This window comes from Carassius auratus, unplaced genomic scaffold (assembly GCF_003368295.1).
Source record: "Carassius auratus strain Wakin unplaced genomic scaffold, ASM336829v1 scaf_tig00217199, whole genome shotgun sequence".
NCBI classification, from domain to species: Eukaryota; Metazoa; Chordata; class Actinopteri; order Cypriniformes; family Cyprinidae; genus Carassius; species Carassius auratus.
In genome coordinates, this window is record NW_020528939.1 from 49,729 (window position 1) to 72,780 (window position 23,052).

General features: G+C 35.4%; 1 pseudogene; it reads right to left on the bottom strand.

The window, feature by feature from the left end:
* The window catches only part of LOC113100231 (small conductance calcium-activated potassium channel protein 2-like), a 39,624-nt pseudogene extending 25,408 nt beyond the window's left edge, over positions 1-14,216 (bottom strand).
* Positions 14,217-23,052: the final 8,836 nt, after the last annotated feature.

A 23,052-nucleotide genomic window follows, 5' to 3' on the forward strand; every position in this document is an offset into this window, starting at 1 on the left:
TCACATTTTTCTAAGAAACTCTCTCCCTTGATAAATTACTGTAACATTAAAGATTAAAATTAATATCAGAACCCAAACTATTACATTCAAATTAATTACATTTCTATTTATTTTCAGATATAATAATAAACACTAATAAAATATTTGGTGTACAAACATTTAATGTGTAAAAAAAAATGTATTTTTGCAGTTTTTATATCAACTTTCTAATAATACACTGTAAAAATGTTTTTTTTTCAGTTGTAAATAAAACAGATTAGAATATGTTTTCCTAAAGAAAATCCTAATTCAGTCTTTCTACTTTTTTATGTTCTTTTAAACTTTGTTTCATTCAAAGAGTTACTTGCTAACATTCTTGATGATGAAATAAAAGAAATTGAAAGTTAAGACTTCGTTTCTTATCAGAAGTAAAGCTAACGCTTATTAAAATTATAAACGCTGCACTACAAATAATGTTTAGTGAAGTTTTGTTTGCATCAATCTTGTGATTTAATAATCAATACCTGTTTATAAAATGAGGACTGATTAAAACATTTCAACCCAGCATTTGACCTACTCATCCCTTAACTCAGTGAAAAATCATGTAAATGAATAAAAAACAATAGTAAAATACCAATATTCATTTCTTCACTATTAGGGCCCAATGATTTACGCATTGGAGAAAATGCAGACAGAATTGCAGAATCCAGACAGAATTTATGTATAACTTGGAATGTCACAGAATGTGCCAAATTTTGGATGGACACAACAAAGGTAGGTCAGTACACTTAAGTCTGCAAAAAAATACAATTTAAATATGAATCCTGTATGTTCTGTGTGTCTATAACGGCAGAAATATAACCTCTAGAACTGCTCTGAGGGTCACTTTATGAGCATTTTACTGTTTCTTTTGAGCAAATCTAGATGCTTTTGATTATTAATATTTAATGAAATCATTCAAATGAAATTCAGAATTAAAAAAATAATGGAAAACAGAATCTAGTAAAAGAATAAGGATTTAGAATTTAAGGCTTTAAAATGTCAAAAATTTAACCGTTTAACCAATTGCTGTTTAATATGGTAAGTTTCATGATTTTAATTAATTAGGCATTCTTTTTGATTAATAACGTTTAACCATTAAAACAGTCAAGAAAAATTCAAATGGAAAAAAATGAATTTGGAAAAATTCTAACCGATTTCATGAGGCCCTTCACAAGGACTTCTTAACAATTAAGATACAGTAGCTGCATCTTGCGACATGAAAGGTTCATATGTTACTGTTAAAAATCGACTTCTCTGTAGAGATAATGAATGGGATGTAACCTCCGGAAGCCGTCTGTTCCCTCCCTAACGCTTCGTGCAGATCAGCTGCGGTTTCTTCCAGTGCTTTCAATCACCTCAAGGTACCGACAGCCAACATCAGCGTGAGATATTTCACCAGAGCCGTGCAGTCAGCACAATTCAGAGGCTTCTGCTGACAGACTTCATCCAACCCGACTGTGGCTATCTGATATGAGAAAAGGTGCAAATGATAAACCCCTGATCCAATATGTGCGAACGGCTTTCCTGTCTTCTTACAGCACCGGGCTTTTTCACGAGTAATGGGTTTATGCGGTGCATAACCGAATTATTCTTTAATATGACTCTTGCTTGAGGCTTTGAGAGGCTGCTTCAGTGCTGTCCTGTGGTTTTCCCCTCATGTAGCAGCACACGTATATAAAACCTCAACGTTTGTATGGTTTAATAGCATTTATGGTCACTTATTTACTCTGCTGGATCCACAGAATCTGGATCATGGGGCAGATGTTTGAATAAATCAAATGACGTGAAACCTGGTAAATGTTAATATAAACTGACACGCTGCCAAATAACCTTCATTTAGACTGAGTTTCTAATCTCTAAATTCATATTTAAGAAAAACTGCTCCACTTCTGGAGGCAAATGAGATTAATAACCCAGATTCAGTAAATCTGAGTGCTGCTTGACCGTACAAAACCCTGTTGAAGTGACTTCCAGCACATTGTTATGCTGCTGCTACCATGGATAATTAGATGTAGATGTTAAAGATCCCACAACATTGCACAGATTCTGATTGTAAAAAAAAAAAAAAATTGTCAAATGGACTGGTGTTTTTAAGCTTTTTTCTTCTTCTTCTTCTTTTTGAGAATTTTTGTATACCATGTATTTATTCAAAAATTTTGTTATTTTTTATTATAAAAATATTTTTTGTGGCAAAAACAAACATTCGTGAAGTTTTCTTTCATCAGTTCATCATCAAAACTATATTAGTTATGCATAAAGAGCCCAAATTAAATTAAATTAAATAATTCATTCTTCATTATTCAACTACATTTTTAATAGGATTTTATTTTATTACATTAAAAATATTTATACAAAAGTAATTCATTATGAGTAGAAATGTAAAAAATATATATATATATATATATTACAGAAAATACATAAAAATTGAGTTACTGATAGGCCTGCTGAAATATTGAGTTACTAAACTCAACCTTAATTGAGCAATAATAATTAAAGGTTAAAAGTAATGATTTATTTTAGTGACCATCCATCACCATAAATCTTGAATCATTCAAACAGAAAATAAATCCTGCATGCCTCAAAGATTTTAAAGGTTATTTTTGTCCAAAAGACTGTAATGAAAAAATAAACATTTCCATTTTAGACCCTTGTAGTACCACACACGTTAGTCACATAAATCACACGGCCTCAAAATACAACATTAATCCCTCGTATTCATACGACGCACATGCAACACTCCTACAACATATCCTAATTCAAACACAGCAAAAATACATCAAAAACACGGGATTCTACCAAAAACAAAATCAGGTCTCGTGGGTCCAAACGTGATTAGACGTTCCCATCTACACCGACTCGGGACAGAAAACGTAAGACCAGAAGAAAGGGAGATTTTAGACCAGATAAGACACATCAAGTGTCCTAAAAGGCATGACAATTGCCAGAGATGCTGTAACATTAACCAGCCTGTCTGTTAGTTTAGGCTGTTGTTGGACTTTCCGTGTGAGTGTAACTTAGACAGCGAAACACAAGCTGCCTTTCCGAACGGTGACAGACGCTATCTTACTCAAAGCTTAGCAACAACAACAACCACCAACAACCCACATAGCCTGCACCAAGGATGATAAGCGTGAAACCTTAATTTTGTTTATATGAGGAAAACATGTCACGAAGCCACCGCTTTCAACTTACTAGCTTCAAAACGGAGCAATTAAACATTTAAAATGGGTTATGTAAGGAAACCTACTTGGTAGGTAAAACCAATTATGGTAATGGACGACCTGCAATACAATACTCAAGGGTGCTTCACCTTCAAGCATCCAATATTCCTACCGAGTGCTGGAGTGGGTAGTTATGGAAAAATGCTGAATTTGACAACAGAGGGGAAGGTGCATGTGTAATGGCCTGGTTACAACAGCTAAAGGTTGTGCCTGATAACCTCAACAAGTCCGAGAGCGTGACCGCAGCGACTCGTTCAACCAAGATGAAGCTAATGTGCGAAATATAGATAAAAATCATTTGAAAAATAATAACTAAACAGATAAAATGACTATTTGTAGATTTGTTTCCTTCTGCTAAAGTATTGCGAAGAACGTTAGTTTAATAGAATAGTATTTTCTTTAATTCCGAGCGCCAAATTTCTTTAATGCTAATTATTTAAGGTATATTTTAGGATTGAAAATCATCTTTTCTAATGTTTCGTAATACAACATAAATTTAAATGTGAGCAACATTATTTGAGCAATATTAATTAACATAATAGTAATGATTGATTCAGAAATCATAACTAAAAATAGTTTTTTTTAAGGGATTTTAAAAAATGTTGAGCACTACATTTCTTCAATGACAATTATTCTGCGGTATGAACACCGTATAATAACTTATATTTGTAATATTTTAGAATTTAAACGTTAGGGATGCAAAATATTATTGGACCGGTTTCAGAATCGGTCAATAATTGCTTTAAATGTAAATATCGGTATCGGCCCGATAGATTATGCCGATATGTCTCGCCGATAAGAGGAAAACATTGACTCACATGTGCTCAGGGTGTTAGCGATTAGATCACATCAGCAGTTTGGCTCAGACTTGAAGCAAAGTTTTGCCTGAATGATGATAAGATTCACTAATTTAGATCGCTGCATTTAAACTGAGAATGATTTTAAACTCAGAATGACACGTTCAGTGTGTGATAGCAGAAACAGTAATAGCACGCGCAGCGGCAGCCTCCCCCGGGTCCTAATGCACACTCGGTAAGAAGTTTTAATTCCGTAGGGGGCGCTGTTAATAAAATGAAAGTAAAATACACAAATAACATTTAGACTGGGTTTCTTATCAAATAAAGCAGTAGTTGATGTCATAAAACCATGAGTATGTTTCGATTTAAAGGTCAGAAGCTATAGCTTACATGAATGTAAAAAAAGAAAATCACAAAACTTGTACTTTAAACTTCCACTTGTAAATTAAATAATTTTAAATTAAATATGCCTTTTTTAGTCTAAAATGATAGTTGAACAAGTTTGAACGTATGAAATATTGTAAACTATGCTGTATTCACCCAAATAAATTCAATTTGTTTAGTATTTTGTCCATGGGTGTTATTGCTTAATAATAAATATTCATCTTTTGATTATTGCTGTTGCTTATAATATGCTGTGTGGGATTTTATTATTTTTCCAGCCCATTTTAAGCCAGCAATATAATAACTCAGCATGTTTGGTAAAATGTTTAACCCAACCATCCGGGTCAAAATGACCCAGCATGTGTTCTGCCCAATATTAACCCAGCGCTGGGTTGCCAAATTAGTTGGCTTGTTTTTAACCCAGCATTTTTAGAGTGTATACTAACTGATTTATTCATCAATGTGTAATATGTTCTATTTTTAAACAATTTATTATCTTTAAAAGATTTTCAGAATTTTTACAGCTCTTTTGCTTTAGACCATCTACAAATGTTAAAACGTAAAATAAAATGTTATGGTTACTCATGCATCTTTCTGAAAAAACAAATGCAGTAATTGATATATAATTTAGTTATATATAGCATCAATGTACTGTCATTATAAAATAATGTCATCGTTGTTTAATTAATAAAAAAAAATAATAATACTTTTCTTATAATTTCCACACAAGAGAGACTTTTCAAACAAAATGAAATATATCGGAATCAGCATTGGCTATCGGCCAAATGATTTGACAAATATCTGCATATTGGATATCTGCAAAAATCCAATATCGTGCATCCCTACTTAACGTATATATTTGTTTATCTTTTAATTTTGTATTTGTAGCAAAAAAATATTTGATTAATTTCTATCAATCAGTTCAAACTGTCCATTTCAAGTCAATATATCAATTAAAAACTCAATTCAGTGATTACATTTTTATTCTACCTTTTTTAATTAATTTATTTTTTAACATTTTTAATTTTACATTTTTATAGCAAATTAGAGTTGCATTAGAGTTGGTGATTTTGATTCATTTACATTATAAATTTGAGATGATTAAATTCATAAGCTCAATTCAATGATTCATTTGCGCTATTTCCTCAAAGATATTAATGTGTCATTTATCAAACACTGTATTCAATTTTTACATTAACATTCAGGTAAATATTATAGTTTAATGCATTTTGGAAAAATAAAAATGGTTAAATATCATTCTTATGTTTGTTAGGGATGTAATAATACATGTAATATGGCAATTATTTAAAGACATTTGATTATTTAACATTTGGAAAATTATTATACCTTAGAATTTTCTATGGATAAATTACAGTATAGCTGAACTGACCAATTGAATCTTTAAAATGAACATTATTAATAGATTTGGTTTAGTTGAAGATTTGTGACTCATCAATATTCTGAATTTTTCTCAAGTCTATTAACGTTACAGCTATATTTGGCGCATATAAATTGCTACATCAAAGAGTGCAGGTATATTTGCAGTAGTAGCTCCATCGCCCCTAGCCTCGTCTAATACAGTTGCAGTAAGTCCTACATGATACAGCACTCAGCCCGAATGATGGATGCAAGTCTGACTTTGGCAGAGCATGTGGATTGAGGAAAATGGCCTAAACTGATCAGCGCAACACAAGCTCGATGGCTCTTCTGAAGCAGCCACACTCACTGTTTCTTAACCAGACCTGGACTCAGCGACGACACTGTAATCCATCAAACACTGTCTGTACAGGGGGCTCTCGCTGTTTATGCTCCTGTTTTCGCCTTGCTTCACCTTGACAAGGGCACGGACAAAAGGTCGTCTGCCTTTGTGCTCTTTGTCTGTCTAGTAGGCAGCAGGGGTTGGTTACTGGTTTCAGAAGAGCTCAATATAACTAATGGAGCATGGCTCAATATTTAATCTGTATAATGTAGAGAACGGGAACATATATCTTGTCACTAAGAAAAGAAATCGCTCAATCTCATTAGAGAATTAGGTAGAGAGGTTCAGCCCAATTACAAATTAATGCAATGGTTAATTTATGATATCAAAGTGGGTCCTAAGAGGCCACTTTGCTAAGTAAATCCTCAATTGTAGGTTGCTTTCAGCTTTCAAGTTTCTTTGAAGGAGGACCGCATGCTTTCAGAGTTTGCATTTGTGTAATTGAACGCTGCCGGAAAAGGATGACAGCTGTTGTATTATTAAGTTCACCGTAACCTAATTTAACTCTTTTCTCTAGTGGTTTTAATTAAACATATGCAAAATAAAATAGCAAAACATAAAAGCCACCATTTCATAAGAAATTCATTGAAGCTATAAAATTGGTCAGTTTAATTTGAAAGCATCTACTTATCTAAAACTGACCACTTCAAGTCTCTTTTCTAGCGATTTAAAATGAGATTGAATTAAAAATTAAGAAATTGTAGAGCCTGCTCCTTCTACTAAAACATTATGAAGAATAGTAGTCAAATATTTTGGTAAATCAGAGTAAGAGAGAAGTTGATACTGAAAAACTTTTTATAATGTTCTGTTTGAACCTTTGTCAAATACCTTTGAATTTTCTATGTAATAAATGACTTTTTAGATGCTCTAGAAATTAATTAAATTAAATTATTGTTGTTAATCCTATTCCTAACAATAAAACATTACAGAGAATAAAGTTTTGGTAAACTGAAGCCACAATTTATTTATTTTTGTTTATTATTTTTTTTGCACACTAAATTTCTTCAAATGAATTATTTAAAGATATTTGAAATTATGTAAAATTACTTTTATGTTTTGCCTAAAAATACATTCTAGATAGCATAACAATATATATTATACAATAATTTGAATCATTATATTACAATTTTAAATAACATTTTTAAAGAATTGTAGATCCTACTAAAACATTGCAAAGAATAGTAACGTTTCGAGTGGAGGGATTTAATTTATTTTAAAAAATGAAAAAAAAAAAATCATGCCCTAAATTTCCTCAAATGACAATTCGTTAAATATATTTTAAATATCTACAACTGTTGATTTTTTAAATAAATGAAATAACGTTCTGTCTGAAAATTACAAAACCTTAGAATTGTCTCTGAGCAAAATTACAATATAGATGCTCCAGTAATTTAAACAATTAGATTAAGTTTCATTAAATATTCAATTCAATTAAAGCCAGCAGACATCTCAGATTAACTTTATTTAAATGAACATCTTTTACTTGAATCTTATCATCTCTATACTGTAATCCAGCTCAGTGAAAACTCAAGGGTCAGTGGTGAAGGATGGATACGTGACACTCGGCAGTCGTCTCAGGTAGAGTTAGTCGTCACAGGAAAAGGCAGTGCACATCCTCTATAGTGCATCGGCGCTGCTCAAGTGCACTCATCACCTGACTCTATACATGATGACGTTACAAGTCTTAAGACATCCCGCAATACAGGCCATTTGTGGTTCAACTGCAGCTAACCATCATATTTCATTGATAACTTGCTGATACAAATGAAGGTCATTGATAAATAAAAAAGGAAAAGAAAAAAACTATATTTCATATCAATATGGCGATGATGTGCATGCATTTGTAATGCGTAGAGCCCCCGTCTGGTCCCTCCAGAGAGACAGGCCCATGACTGATGTCCCTCAGAGACTTGTGGGCCCTAAATATTACAGAGAGCACAACTGGCTCATGAATACATGCTGTTATAACTCAACAGTGTGAAAAGTAATAAAACTGTTCAGGCATTTATGGTTGCAGAGCCAGGGCTCTTAATGGCTTTTCAGGGGGGAAAAAATTGCATGCATATTACGAAACAGTGATGTTGTTTCATGCACATTCAGTACAAAAACACCCATGCATGTTTCCATGTATTGCCACAATTTTATGTTGCAAAAACAAATTTCAAAAACATCTGAACAACAACTCACACTTATTTGTACGCAGAGCAGAAGCATTATTGTATTAACGGAAGAGTACACCCAAAAACAACGCTTTGGTCAAAACTGATGTTGTTTCAAATCCATACTTTGCATTTAAGATGTAAGTTTTATCTGTGCATGCATTTCCTGGCAACTGAACTCATGGGCTTGGTGTTGCAGGCACCTTTTCGAGGAGACTTTTGTGGAGTTTGGCTCTGTAAATCATCCTCTAAATTCATTGCATGGAAAAGAGCAGCTTGAACATTCAATCAAACATCTCCTTTTGTGTTTTACATACATACATTAAAATATAATAATAGGAACAGAACATAATTATTTTATAAATGTAAAAAAATGTGAAGGTGATTTTAAAGCACTTCTATTTAAATTAATCATTTGACACAATGCACCTATTGTGTACATACATGTTTTTGCAGTGTACTTTTATGTTTAAAATACCTGCATGTAATAGCAACAGTAATTATTTTCTTATAACTGCACTTTGGACCCACCCCTTACACCCTAACCATACGCCCAAACCTGTCCCTAACCCTTTATTTCTGATGTAAGTAAATAGTAGTTAAGACCACTTAATATAAAGTGGAACCGATATGACATTTTAGATTTATTGATTTATTGTTTCATTAATTTTAATTAACTGTATTGATTTGAACTATATTATTATTTTACCTGGACTGCAAATCACAATTGTACAATTGAAATGTTCTGACCACTGAAGCCCTGAAAGAATGAATATGAAAGAAAGATATTGAAGTGGCATAAATCAACAAATCTTTAATGCTGCATTTCTCCAGCTCTTAAGAATGATAGGAAATAATGACAGAATTTTCTTTTCTGTGGACTTTCTCTTTTTTAACACCGAGATACAACAGCCTATCTAGTGAGTTGAAAGGGTCCACTTTCTATACCCTCCTTCTTTTTCATCAGTGCATCAGAGGTCATCGGCCAGCAGAATGTTTTATATCTAAGGTAGATTGTCTGGTTTTGTTGTCATCAGATTGCATGGTTTCTCATTCCTCAGCTATGGAAGCAACACCTAATAGCCTTCACCTCAATGGCACCACTGAGGAAATCTCAACATGGCTCTTTGACATCTCAGCTGGACGACTGTTCATCACCTGCGCTCTTGGCAAGGCTGAGTACATAAATTCAAAGTTTCTTCCATCGTCAATTTATTAATTTTTTGTTGTTGTCTTGTTTTGTCAAAAACCCTGGAGTCATACTAGACTAAGTCAAATTTAAGAATGATTCATAATTCATGCAGCGTTCAGCAGCTTTAGTCATTATTGTCAACGACATTACGGCCAATGACTCACTATTGCTTTGACTTTACCACAACGTGACTTTTTACAAAAATGATTCACTCTGTGGAACACACAAGAAGAACATTTTTTGAAGAATCTTAATACTGCTCTTTTCTAATTAAAGTAAATGGGCATGGATGATGTGAAAACAGCCAATCTGACTTCTGTCAAGTCTTATGATGTCAAACCTTGATGCACAATTTTTTCTGTATATACACAAAGCTAAGCTTTGAGAGTAGATGCATTCAGTTTATTGCATGTCCTGGAGTTCTGGTTTTGGAGTTCATGGACAGGAGCAGCGTGAACATTCTTTAAAATATCTTCTTTTATGTTCTACAGGTTTGGAAGTATATGAAGGTGTGAAAATGATGACAAAATACTAAAATCCTGTGTTATGCATTTGCATAGGTGACTAAGAAAAAAAAGAAGGTAATCTTATTCCCCCATCACTCTGACCATACACACTATTAACTAATAACACTCTCTCTGTTCTGCCAAAAGCACTACGATCGTGTTGGCACTATGTACTATTTACTGGCAGTACAAGCTTATTGGCGCTCCTTGGCCTTATCTAAGTGCTTGATTTATATATTTTGCTATTAACGCAAGTATCCGTCAAACCCAGAATATCCACTTTGGTAGGATAGCTTTAGACAAGAAAACACATTTTCTCATTAGCTGGTTCTTTGATTTTGCCTACAGCTGTCCAAAGCAAAGCCTTTAACATCTGACAAGGTGCAATAATCTGATAAAAAAAAAAAAAAAAAGCTTGGACCTAATCCTTTACAGATTTCAATAGTACACTGAACCAGGAAAATTAGTTTTTTTGTTCAGTTACACTGGTGTGTAAAATATGCAAAGATGCATATATACTCATTTTTAATAAAAAGTATTAAATTAAATATATATATATATATATATATATATATATATATATATATATATATATATATATATATATATATATATATATATGAAATTAGGCTTTTACAGTCATGAAATTCAAAACCTAGGCATCAAACTGCATGCAAATCAATGTGAAATTGACACGACCATCTGTGATTAAATCCTTTGGACTAATCTGTCTATCCGACAAGAAATTAACAGTGATATTTCCCTATTGGACAAGCCACACACGGTTTCACTTCATAATAAGCCTTTCCGATTTGCAAGTTAAATGAAGAAATAATTACAACAGGGTTCCCACACATTTTGACAACTGGATTAGACTTTAAAAAAATATTTTTATACATAATGATTTCCATTTTATTACCTTCTATTAGTTCTTTTGCTAGTTTAATTATTTAAATAAGGACTGCAAATCACAGTCCACTGAAAGTTGCATGGTTTTCCATGACCATGGGAACCCTGAAAGAATGAATATGAAAGAAGGGGAAAAAAAAAGAAAAAGTGGAAGAAATCAACAAAATCTTTGATGCTGCGGAGTAATTTAAGAAACCTCATGAAGACTGTTTTAAAGAAATTTACGGGATTTCATCCTCGTCAACACCAGCTAAAAGTCTTAATCTCTTTTGTCAGTGCATTACTTATCGCAAAGAAATGCATTACGATGGAGATATGGATGCTGAAATGTATAAAATTCACCAGTAATGCAGTGATACAACAGTCCACTGATGCCATGTCACCAGACTGAGTGCTTTCCAAGTACTTTAACCATCAAGTCAAGTTTTTTCTCTTAACAAATATGGGCAAAAACTGCCTTAAGTGCAGATTTAGACACTTACTAATACCATATGGAGACAATGTACAGACAGCCTCCATACTTAATCTATAAACTACATTTCTGTTGAGAAAACACAAGTGCAAGTCCATAGTCAACACAGTTAATAGACTACGTATCTCAGGTTCTGTAATGATTTTATAAAGATTAACAAGTACTTCATTAGGAAAAATGTCCTCTTTCAACCTGGCCTTGTCTATCCAACTAGCTAAAAAACTGTGAACGGCTACTGTTAAACACTGATGGGATTTCATGGCATGATTCGATTAAGTCGGGGAGAACTGGAGAGGACGCAGTGCTATTGAAGATAATCCGATTGTAATTCTATGGTAATGGGTATCATTTCAAGCACAATGTGTTGAGCATTAGTCTGGAGGAGAGAACGTGTTAAAAACGGCAGAACCGTTAACATGACAGTAAAGTGAAAACACAGTAAACAGCTCTTACTTATTTTTAAGAGTTACCTGGATTTCCCTGGCATGATAAATGATAATCAACCCAAGAAGAATGATGGTAGAAAGGCTTATCAGGCATTTTAGGGCTAAAGAATACAGTGACTCCTGTAAAAAAGGGAAGAAAAGGACAAATTCATTTCATTTGGATTAGTTGGTGTAAACATTACAACTGCATATTGATGAAAACTGTAAAAAATATTACTGCAATACATTACTATGTTTTAACTGAATGGCTCCAAGACTTTTGTGAGCATTTGGATTAAGTTTGACTTTAACAGTCCATGTGGCGACACATTTTCCTTCATTTTTTTTTACATATTTTTAAAATGCACAATAATTGATATTCCTGGCATTACTCTTGAAGTCATTCTGATGAAGATAAATAGCTTCTTTCTGTTGTTCACAGATCAACTATCTTACATCATTTAACCATTATTTTGAGAAAATATGAATGCTGTCATTAGGCAAAATCCCTGTGGCAAATTGAGTTGCAGTAATGCATATCCTCTCTGGGACTTTTATAGAGGCATAAATTATAATTATTTAATTATTTTAAAGTACTTCTAGTAATAAAAATGCATTTAAACATAAATAACACAACTATGGTTTATTTTCCCAGAAATGTTCTACAGAAAGTCAAAGAAGAAGAGTGCACACTTGACACTAAAAGTAATGACAGGCCAGATTTATTCCAGCAAAAGTTAAGTAATAATTATTAAGAGTTAACTTGATTGACATATAACAGTTATTTCCAGTAATCTGATTGGTCGAGCGTCCCAATAGTGCTGCTAACATTAGACAGTTTCACTGTTTGTGTCATTCCAGTTTTTTCTTGCACGAACAGAAGCGGAGTTGTGTCATTTTTGCAGTCATTAATATTAATTTTGAATTTATTGGGCTGTTTACATGCGGCCAAATCCCAGCACTCCTGTTTGAGCGACACTGCTAAAATATGTCGTTCATAAAAGAACGACATATACGACATATATAAAAGATTTTTATTTTTTGCTGGCGGTTGAAGCAATTTTACGCAGCTTAACGATTCCGTAGAGAAACTCTACGAAGCAAAGCGTCTTCCAGTAAACGTGACCTTGCCACAGTTCTTCTTTTATCCATCCATCCGCACTTTCCAAACTTGTAGTTTTCCCTCTCTCTCTCTCTCTCTCTCTCTCGCCAGCAGGCAGTCCGGACTTAATGAATTCTGACCTGGAAGGGGGGACCTGCAGGATTTTGAGACTATTAAGTTACGCACCTTTCCGTAGGCTCCCCACGAGAGTTCAGTTTCAATGACCATCACCACGATGCCAAAACATCCCAAAGATGAGCGCGTAGTCGCTCAGGCGCTTTCTCTTCTCAAACAGGGCCCTCCTGTGCCCGAGCTTCTGGCCAATGTTCTGGTTCTTCTTTTTGCCCGATTTGCCGCCGCCGTGGCTACATCCACCTCCTCCTCCTCCTCCCCCGTCCCCCGCCGAGTAAGGCATGAGGGTGGCGGAGTTGTTCTCCTGCTTGGAGGCGAGCGTGTCGGACGCGTCCGCCGCAGAGACGGGCTGCAGCGGCTGGGACTCCGAGTCAAACTCGTGCAGGTTTCTGCGGGACGAGCTCAAGTTACTGAGCGGCCGCATCACGCCGCCGTTGTATCTGCAGCTGCTCATGGCTATTTGGGTGTAAGAGTTACTCTCTCTGTGACTGCTGGCCGGACTGCCCCGTGTCTGCTGGCGGTTGTGATCGCGAGGAGGATGATGATGATGGTGGTGCTGATGGTGTCTGGATGAACTACCATGACTAGAAGGCGTGAACTCGCTGTACTGAGCGCCTTGCCTAGTTGAAGATGAGACGGACGGTGTCCTTAAAGTTCCCAGTGGCGTCCCGTGCAAAGGCTGGCTTTTTCTGGCATCCTCGAAGGTGGAGGAGTTGTTGCAGGTGCAGTGCCTGATGGAGCGCTCTTCCTCGCGTCCGCAGTAGTGCGGCTTATAGTGCTGCTGCTCTGGATAGAAATCGTTCTGCAACTGCAATGGGGTTCCCATCTCAGACCTGCTGTTTAAAGCAGAGCCCCGTGCATGCACCCTACCGAGGGGGCGTTGTGATGAGTAACGGAGGATAAAAGCTGGCGCGAGGTTGGACCCACCTCGGCTTCTGTAGAAGTGCGAGCGCGCTTCCGATTGGCCGAGCGACCCAAAACAACTGGGCTGACGTCACGCGGGGAAGGTGGCAACACGCGCTTCCAATGTGCAGGGATTCACAACTCAGTGCTCTTCTCTGTTTACTCTAATCTTATAGGTCTCTGACTTATATGGTATAATATTTTTGAATGCGTGATTCATAATGGATTTAATATGACTGAATTTTAAATGTAAATTAAATGTATACAGACATTTAAAAGAAAAATTAAAAAGGGTTTTGTTAAAAAACAAACATCATCGAAATGTGTCAACAATCAAGCAGTTATATTTTAAATTAAATAATCAAATCACAGAACTTATCTGACATATGCATACTGCTCTTTACTATTTATTTCTTGATTTTTTAGATCAAATTGGTGCATAATTAGCTTCATTAATTCAATAATATAAACTTAATATATACATTAAATCCAAGTTTATTTGTATAGCGCTTTTTACAGGACAAATCATCTTATAAGTGGTGACTGTCATTTTATGTGCATATGAAAGACATTTTCCGAAAAATTTATACAAGACGTAGTCAACCAGATAATGAACACTTTTAACAGCAATCATTATATGATGCAATCACACTTGTAGCAATATTTGTTAGTTCTGTTTGTTGTTTCAGGGTTAGCATCATCTGAGGGTCAGCATCATCTCTTCTCAGGTGTTCTGGATCCAGACTGGAGCTTGTGTAAAAAGAGAGAAACAAATAGAGACATAATTAGTGTAGCTGCTGTTCCAACAAAGTAAAATGAATGAGTTTAACCCAAGCTAAAGAATAAGAATGTGCATTTTATCAGATTTGAATGCTTGGCGAAAGAGATGTGTTTTTAATCTAAATTTAAACAGAGAGAATGTGTCTGAACCCCGAACATTATCAGGAAGGCTAGTCCAGAGTTTGAGAGCCAAATGGGAAAAAGCTACACCTCCTTTAGTGGACTTGAAACACATGTCAGTCTTGTTTGCACGAAGAGAAACAGAGAAGATATGTGTTAAATGGCCATACACAATTAAATTTATGCAAAATTACGTTACTGAAACCCACTGCATTCATTTTGGAAATGTTGTTTGTTTTCTCTTGATGAAAGTCATGAACAAAATGAAGGAATAAATCAAATCTCTCCCTCACTGATATTTGTGGAGAAAATTACAGTCTTTCTGGAACCTATCTGTAGGCATGCCAATTTTTAATAAAGGATCAAATAAAATTTAATAAGTCAATAACTCACTCGTGATACACAAAAGACGTGTAATGATGTTACCTGCAGAAAGTACCGAACCGAACGCATTTTAATGGATTGTTTTAGTGAACCGATTCAAAAGATTCGATTCCGTGGGTGTTGACTATTCACAGTACACGTGCACCCAACTACATTTTTGAAGGCAGGTTTACTCGCGAGATGAACTGGTTGAGTTTAAACAACAGCATGCCACAAAATAGAGATAACAAACGAGTTCATTTTTACACTTTCCCTAGACAAACTGGTGATTCTCATTCATTAAACACTGCGTTCCTTTTCAATGAATAGCCTACGATTTAAATGGCTGAAATCTATATGCTATATTATTGTACTATTCTTCTGCTGAGAAACTGATAATCAGTCCGTTTCTAGCCTTATCCTCATGTTATGCATGATTTGGAGAGCAGCACGTGTGAAAGAGTCGCTGCAGTATACTGCAGTCACAGCACGTCACCTCGCAGCGTCAGCAGCAGCTCTCTGTTATTGTTCTCTCGCATCTTGCCAACTCGCATCCTTGTGAAGCAAGATCAAGCGGTGCTCAGGAATGATGTCAATCAAATAACCACGCGCTCACAGTCCGGCATCTAATTACAGCACAGAGTCAGAGTTTGAATGAAAGGAAAAGGAATGGGTTTATGTATTGCGACTCGGAGACTAGACAGATTTACTTGAACACAGGGCAGGTTCAAAGACATGATGGTTTTATACTGCTGCATTCTTCTGTGGGAAACTAGTTTCTTACATATTTTGTTCAGTTGATCTGTCGTCACTTGAGTGTTATTTTTCATTTTTCAAGAAAAAAATAAATAAAGATAGAGTAATAAAAACAAGACAGAATTAAAATTTGGGTCAACTATTCATCTATTTTACCGTACCTACATATTGTGTATGTACACTGTATATATATGGGCCATTCAGAATTGGTCCAAAGTCAGAGTTGGAAACGTCTTGGGAAAAAAAAAATATTAATTTTTTTCTAAACTGGTATGTATGCAAATTGTATAACATGCAAGGTACACATTTCTAGTAATGATTGTGAAGTTAATTCTCATATTGTGTTTTCAGTACGTTTTGGAATATTTATCCTTGTAACTTGCATACTAAAACACTAAAGCATAAAAAAAGAACTAAAATTTTGTTTATTTCCCCCAAATATGAGGATAATATGTTCCCTCTTGTCACTACCGAAATAATGATGACATGTTTAGATCGTGACTGTTTCGGTGGTGACAATGCTGTGGGATAACTCCCAAAAAACCAAAGATGTCACTACCCAAATTCCACCAAATGTTTTGGTAGTGAAATTTTAGATACTTTTGAACCTAGCTCAAAGATGCTTATTAAAATATGGTTATCTAGCACAGTTCTGAACAGTGGGACACATATAAAAACCAAATGTTATGGAATAACTCCCAAAAAAATGCACTTGCAGAAAAAAAGTTGTTCCTTAAAGTTACACACTGATTTTTCTGATTTTTCAACACATTTACCTCAAATATGTTGTTGATATGATGAATACAGGAATCAGAGGAACAACATTGATTTAAAATAAGATCTTTTGTGACATTATGTTTTGCTGTCATTTTTTATCAATTGTATGCATATTTGATTAATAAAAGCATGCATTTAAAAAAATAATCACAGTTTCTACACAAATATTAAGTAGAACAATGGTTTTCAACATTTACATTAATAATAAAAGAATGATTTCTGAAAGAATACATTTATTAGCTCCATGACTTTGCTAGAGAGAAATGCTATTCTAAAAATCAGCTCACTGTTGATAAGTAGTATATTCGGGGAAGCACAAGTCAGAAATCGATGAATGTATTCGACTGAAATGCATGACGTGGCGCTTAAAGCTGCACTGAACTGTTGATAACGCGTGAGTGTGAGCAATGAGGAGAAAGAAAGGAGCAGCATCCTCGAATCATGTGGATCCCTCGGGAAGACTGATGAGTTTGACAGTATGAACTTCACACGAGACCCTGCTCTTCAAATTGATTTAATATTGTTTGATGTGGCCATCTCACAATGCTTAATGAATAAAAGGGCATTAATTAGTTTTACCCATCAGAGGCAAACCTGGTGCCAGTTAAGTAGCTGTGTAAATATTATAAAAACATCATCGCTGCTGATCATATTGATTTATATTTACATTCTATTAATGTCAGTTGGAGATTAAAAAAAAAGAAATATGTTTGCCCCTCTTGTCATTATTTACAGTGAAATAAATTATGACATCTAAAATATCTGACAGTCACCAACTAGAATATCTGAGGAATACCAGTACAGTGCTGCCAATGCAAACAGTGTAATAAGCCTCTCAAGGGCATGCGTTGTGTTTTTTGCCTGCTGGCCTCCTGTGCTTTATTGCTTTATTCCAGTAGAGTCAGACACTATCATTCCAGAGACTCCTGAAACCCAACGTCCATCAGGATCGGCTCTCTCCACTGCCCTTTCTGACTCTGACTCTGATATTGAGATATAAGGCAGTTAATGATGCCAGTCAGGTCAGTCATCAGCTGCAGTATTTGTGCTTCAGGCCAAGGCACTGTGAATACAAAAAGGCTTCCACAATGTAATTTTTTTTTATATAATCATAAAAGAAAGTAAAAAAAAATAGTAAGTTAAAAGAACTGTAAATTTTAACATTGCATTGAATGTAATTTTACTGTAAAACGGTATGCATTTTGAAAGTAAAAGCTATTAATTGCCATATCATTTACAGTGAAAAACAGTAAAAACACATTCCCAGAAATCCCAGCATCATATGAAAATATTTTATCTACATATTTTTCTTCCCATTATTGTTATTAGTAATGTACATTAGGGTGTTTTGTGTAACATGTTCTGTTACTTAGCTAATGTTTTCCCATTATTTTATTGTCACGTGTGTTACAAGTTTAGGAACAGGAATGTTGTCCCATTCTTGTCTAATACAGGCTTCTAGTTGCTCATCTGTCTTAGGTCTTCGTTGTTTCCTCTTCTTCTTTATCATGCGCTAAATGTTTTCTATGGGAGAAAGACCTGGACGGCTGGCCGTTTCAGTACCCGGATCCTTCTTCTATGAAGCCATTACAGTAGCGTTCCTGTATGTGATGCAGTGTCGTCTAAGGGCCGGAATTGTTTTGGGCCTTGACGCTTACGGACAGAGATTGTTCCAGATACTCTGAATCTTTGGATGATATTATGCACTGTAGATGAGGATAACTTCAAACTCTTTGCAATTCTTCTCTGGGAAACTCCTTTCTGATATTACTCCACTATTTTTCACCGCAGCATTGGGGGAATTGGTGATCCTCTGCCCATCTTGACTTCTGAGAGACACTGTTACTCTGAGAGGCTCTTTTATACACAGCCATGTTCCCAATTGACCTAATAAGTTGCAAATCGGTCCTCCAGCTGTTTCTTATATGTACATTTAACTTTTCCGGCCTCTTATTGCTACTTGTCCCAACTTTTTTGCAATGTGTAGCTCTCATGAAATCCAAAATGAGCCAATATTTGGCATGGCATTTCAAAATGTTTCACTTTCAACATTTGATATGTTATCTATATTCTATTGTGAATAAAAAATACGTTTATGAGATTTGTAAATTATTCCATTCCTTTTTTACTCACAATTTATACAGTGTACCAAATTTTTTGGAATCGGGTTTGTACTTACAATGATTCATAGTGGCTTTATATTATTTTTATTATATTTATTTAATAATATTATATTTTTATTATGTTTTGTTATTTTTATAATATTTTTGTATTAATAAAGTGGTTTTCGGTACATTTTAGGCTAAAAAGCAGATTTTAGTATATAAACATTATATCACTTAAGAGCTATATAAAAATGTGCAGGCACCAATATGCCATCCCATAATACATGAAGCACTGTCTCTGTATTTCTTACACTGAATTTCTGGCTTTTTTAAAATGTAAATGTAACAGGTTATTTTATATTCTGTAAATGTAAATTTAGGATTTTTTATATTTTGTAAATTTAACAGGCTATTTAAGGGGATACAGTGCATGATTTGAATGACTTGCATTGTACAGTTGTTGTTTTTACACTCTAGCTGATGAATCAATAATGTTGTTGACCATTTTCATAACCAGTTTGAGCAAATATTTGCAGCCTTGCAAAATTATAAAATATTATACAGTGCAAAAAAAGTCTGCAGGTTCTGACTACACCTGCTTTTAAGTCCTCATATGCATTTGTTTTAACTGCCATTCATAAACTGTCATTCATGAGACTTGACCTTAGAATTGATAATGAAAAAGGAAATTATATTTTCAAATAGTTCCAGCCGACAAAGTTGTTCAATGGTATGTTTTATACTTTGATATCAAGGCAAGAAGAGCCTGAGAAAATAGTGCTGTCATCTGATAAAGAGATATCACTATCTGATGAAGAGAAGTAGGCTAACTGTGTGAAGACTGAGAGGAGTCCGAAGCACAGCAGAACAACGAGATCTACCTCAAAAGCTCTTAAAACATGACAGAAATGTTCACGTATGATAAAAACAAGCGCTTTCTACATCCACTGTGACAATTCTGGGTGCATTCCAGCCATCGTTTGGGCTGCATGTCAATAATCATCTCACTGACGTTTAAGGTGACCAATAGTGCACCCCTCGTCCCTGAAGACGTCTGGAATGGCAGGTACAGATAAGCAGAGCCACTCCATCAATCTGAACCATTCCCATGATAAAAGCCCATTGATCGCTTGAATAGCTTCAGTATTGCTGAATCCAGCTGAGTTTGAGGTGAAGATGCATTTGCTGCATTGATTCATGTGTTGCTGAGCCTTGTTGACGTGCTCTCCTTTTCAGCGTCTGCTTCGGTCCACGAGAGGAGACAGCAGCAGATGTGTGGCGCTTCCCAGGAGAGCCACAGCTCCCATCGCAGGAGAAAGAGGCTGGCTCCTGCGGTGAGCTCAGGCCCAGTCATTGGATTAACATGGGACGCTCCGTCTCTGATCCTCTCAGTACTGACAGCAAGGCATTTTATTCCTCTGCAAATCCACCGAGGCTAAATTGAAAAGAGTGTCCCGATCAAGGACACTAACAGTATGTCTTTCTAGCTGGGATATCAAGTTCCAGGTTACCGGTTAATCCCTTTTCAAGATGATTTATTGGGCTATTCATCATTTGTCAATGGCGAGAGTGTATGCGACCGCACTTTAGTGCTGCAGAAATGACGTATTTCTACCATTACTTTAGTTACCTCAACTAAAAGCTTTTCAATTATTGCAGAAAACAAGCTTTTTGGCCAATTAAAGTATATAATTCTTACCCATTTTATTCATCAGTCATGTTTGGTGTTATTTGAATAGACTGAGGACGAGTGGTACAATGGTATCAATCTTACAAATGTAGACTAAAAGATACAGATCCTGAGAGTTAAGTGATTTTTTGCTTACTGTAATGGTATTGCCCTTTCCCAGGGACTTCCATGTAAATTTCCTTCTGTTCCCATTGAGGTGTAAAACCACCCCGGACCTGGCTTAATGCAAATTCCAATTGTTTGCACATGCCTTCATTTGGGGGATGTTTTATCTTGGTGTTGTATTTAAAGGATTGCAGCAAAAGGATCAGGGCGATTCTGTAGACAGAAAGCCCGTAATGTGGTGTGTATCTCTTAACTTCATACTATGTATTTTCTATGGTCAGGTGTGCATATTTTACTTTTAGATAAATCTTTGAGAATTTGATGTTTTGTATTGATATGATTTGATATGTTTGAATTGGATATGTAATTGGCAGAATATTTACCTGACTGTTAATAAATTGTTACATTTGATTCTATTCCGTTTTACACTGTAATTGTTAACTATAATACTGTAGATTACGTTGTATCCCTGTTAGTGACATGAGCACCAGAATGAACGAGTAAATATAAAATAAAGAGTTTAACTAGAATAATCAAATGTCAGAAGAATACTAATTAGAAACACACATACAATCAATTTGCATTTCAACCTAAATTCAAGGTCATAATAACATGGAGTCTGATTTAAGTTGAACTTGAATGTAATAACTTTGCATGCTGAAAAGACCAAAAACGCAAGAAACCCTCAGCCAGCACTGGATACCTTCCTTGGACAAATTGCATGGATCTTACAGAAGATATCTTGTTTCAAGTGTGAAAAGACATCAACACACACCATTTTTCAAGTTCAAGTCCTGCAACGTAAATCTACTCTCCTGTCTGGATTGTTTCTTGGACAAAAAGCCAGATTCAGTGTTATGATTGGTCAGATTGCCTGTCAATCAAACTCCCAAAAAAGGCTATAAACCACATCACAGTCAAAACGTAATTCTTTCAGTCTTTATTTAAAAAAACCTTTTCTCTTTAAGTTTGAGTTAGAGCAGTTTGCAAGAGCGTGATTATAAACACAATGAGGCGTGAAGGCGATTAGTGAGTAAATGAGATTTCCTGTTAGATATTATGACAGCGTTTAATGACCACGAAAACCTCCATTTAGCTATCGTCAGTAACAGTCTATTTCAAGAGAAGTAAAAGTAAAAAAAAAATACAAAAATAGATATTTTCTGAAAAAACATGAAAGTATCTCGATCTTGTGTTAACCACAGTCCTTATTTCAGACATTTGAAGTATTAATCCAGAATTAAATGATTTCACTAGATAAGACCCTTGTTCCTCGGCTGAGATCCTTGTAGAGCGCTCTGAAGCTGCACTGAAACTGCAATTTTGTCCTTCGACCTTTTGGCTCCCATCGAAGTCCACTATACGGAGAAAAATCCTGGAAAGCTTTCCTCAAAAACCTTAATTTCCTTTTGACTGAAGAAAGAAAGACATTATCAGGTAAATTATCAGGAAATTAAAGTTCTGGAGTGAACTAATCCTTAAACTTTAAATCCATTCTTAAATAAACCTGTTTACTTCGGGACGATGGAACCAGAATGCTAAAATGCAAACTCGTTTCCAGGTTTCGGCCTACAAAAATATGTCAGCCCTGCAGTACTGGGATGTGGGTCACAAAGGTGTTTTGTGGCTCATTAGGTGCATGATTCAGATCTAAAGAACTTCAGAGGAAGTTTCCCCATCTTAACAAGAATGTGAGTCATCACTGGCTGACGTTGGCAATTTTCGTACAGTACGTGAACAAAATATTTGTTTGAGTTCGAGGGATAAAGTTGAAGTGTTTGAAATCCCGCAGGAACTCATGCTTCAAGAACATAGCTGACTAATTGACGATGCCTTGGAAACACTACAAATGTTTTTCTGACCTTGGTGAGATTTGATGGAAGATTTATTGTCTACAGTAGGGGTGTCAAACTCAATTCCTGGAGGTCCGGAGCCCGGCAGAGTTTTGTTCCAACACACATACCAAGCATTTTTTAAATAAGCCTGAAGGACTTGATTATTTGGGTCAGGTTTGTTCAATTAGGGTTGAATCTAAACTCTGCAGGGCTCTGGCCCTCCAGGAATTGAGTTTGACACCCCTGGTCTACAGCTTTCATAGGCGCGGGAACTGTTTTTACATAAGCATGTGATAATTGTCCTAATGCTTACACTCTTTCTATACATTTAGAATGTGAGTCTGAAGATGACACCTCTCAAATGTCCACTGCTGCCAATGCACCAGACAAGTCTCAGGTTGTCCAAGTTCCCAGTCCACCCCAACCAAAACCACACAGGCCTCTTGATGGGATCAAAACATCTCAGAGGAGAGCAAAACTGTCGGTAGTGACCATAAAATGTGAAAATGTCAGAAGCATATATGAGCTCAGAGGAGGAG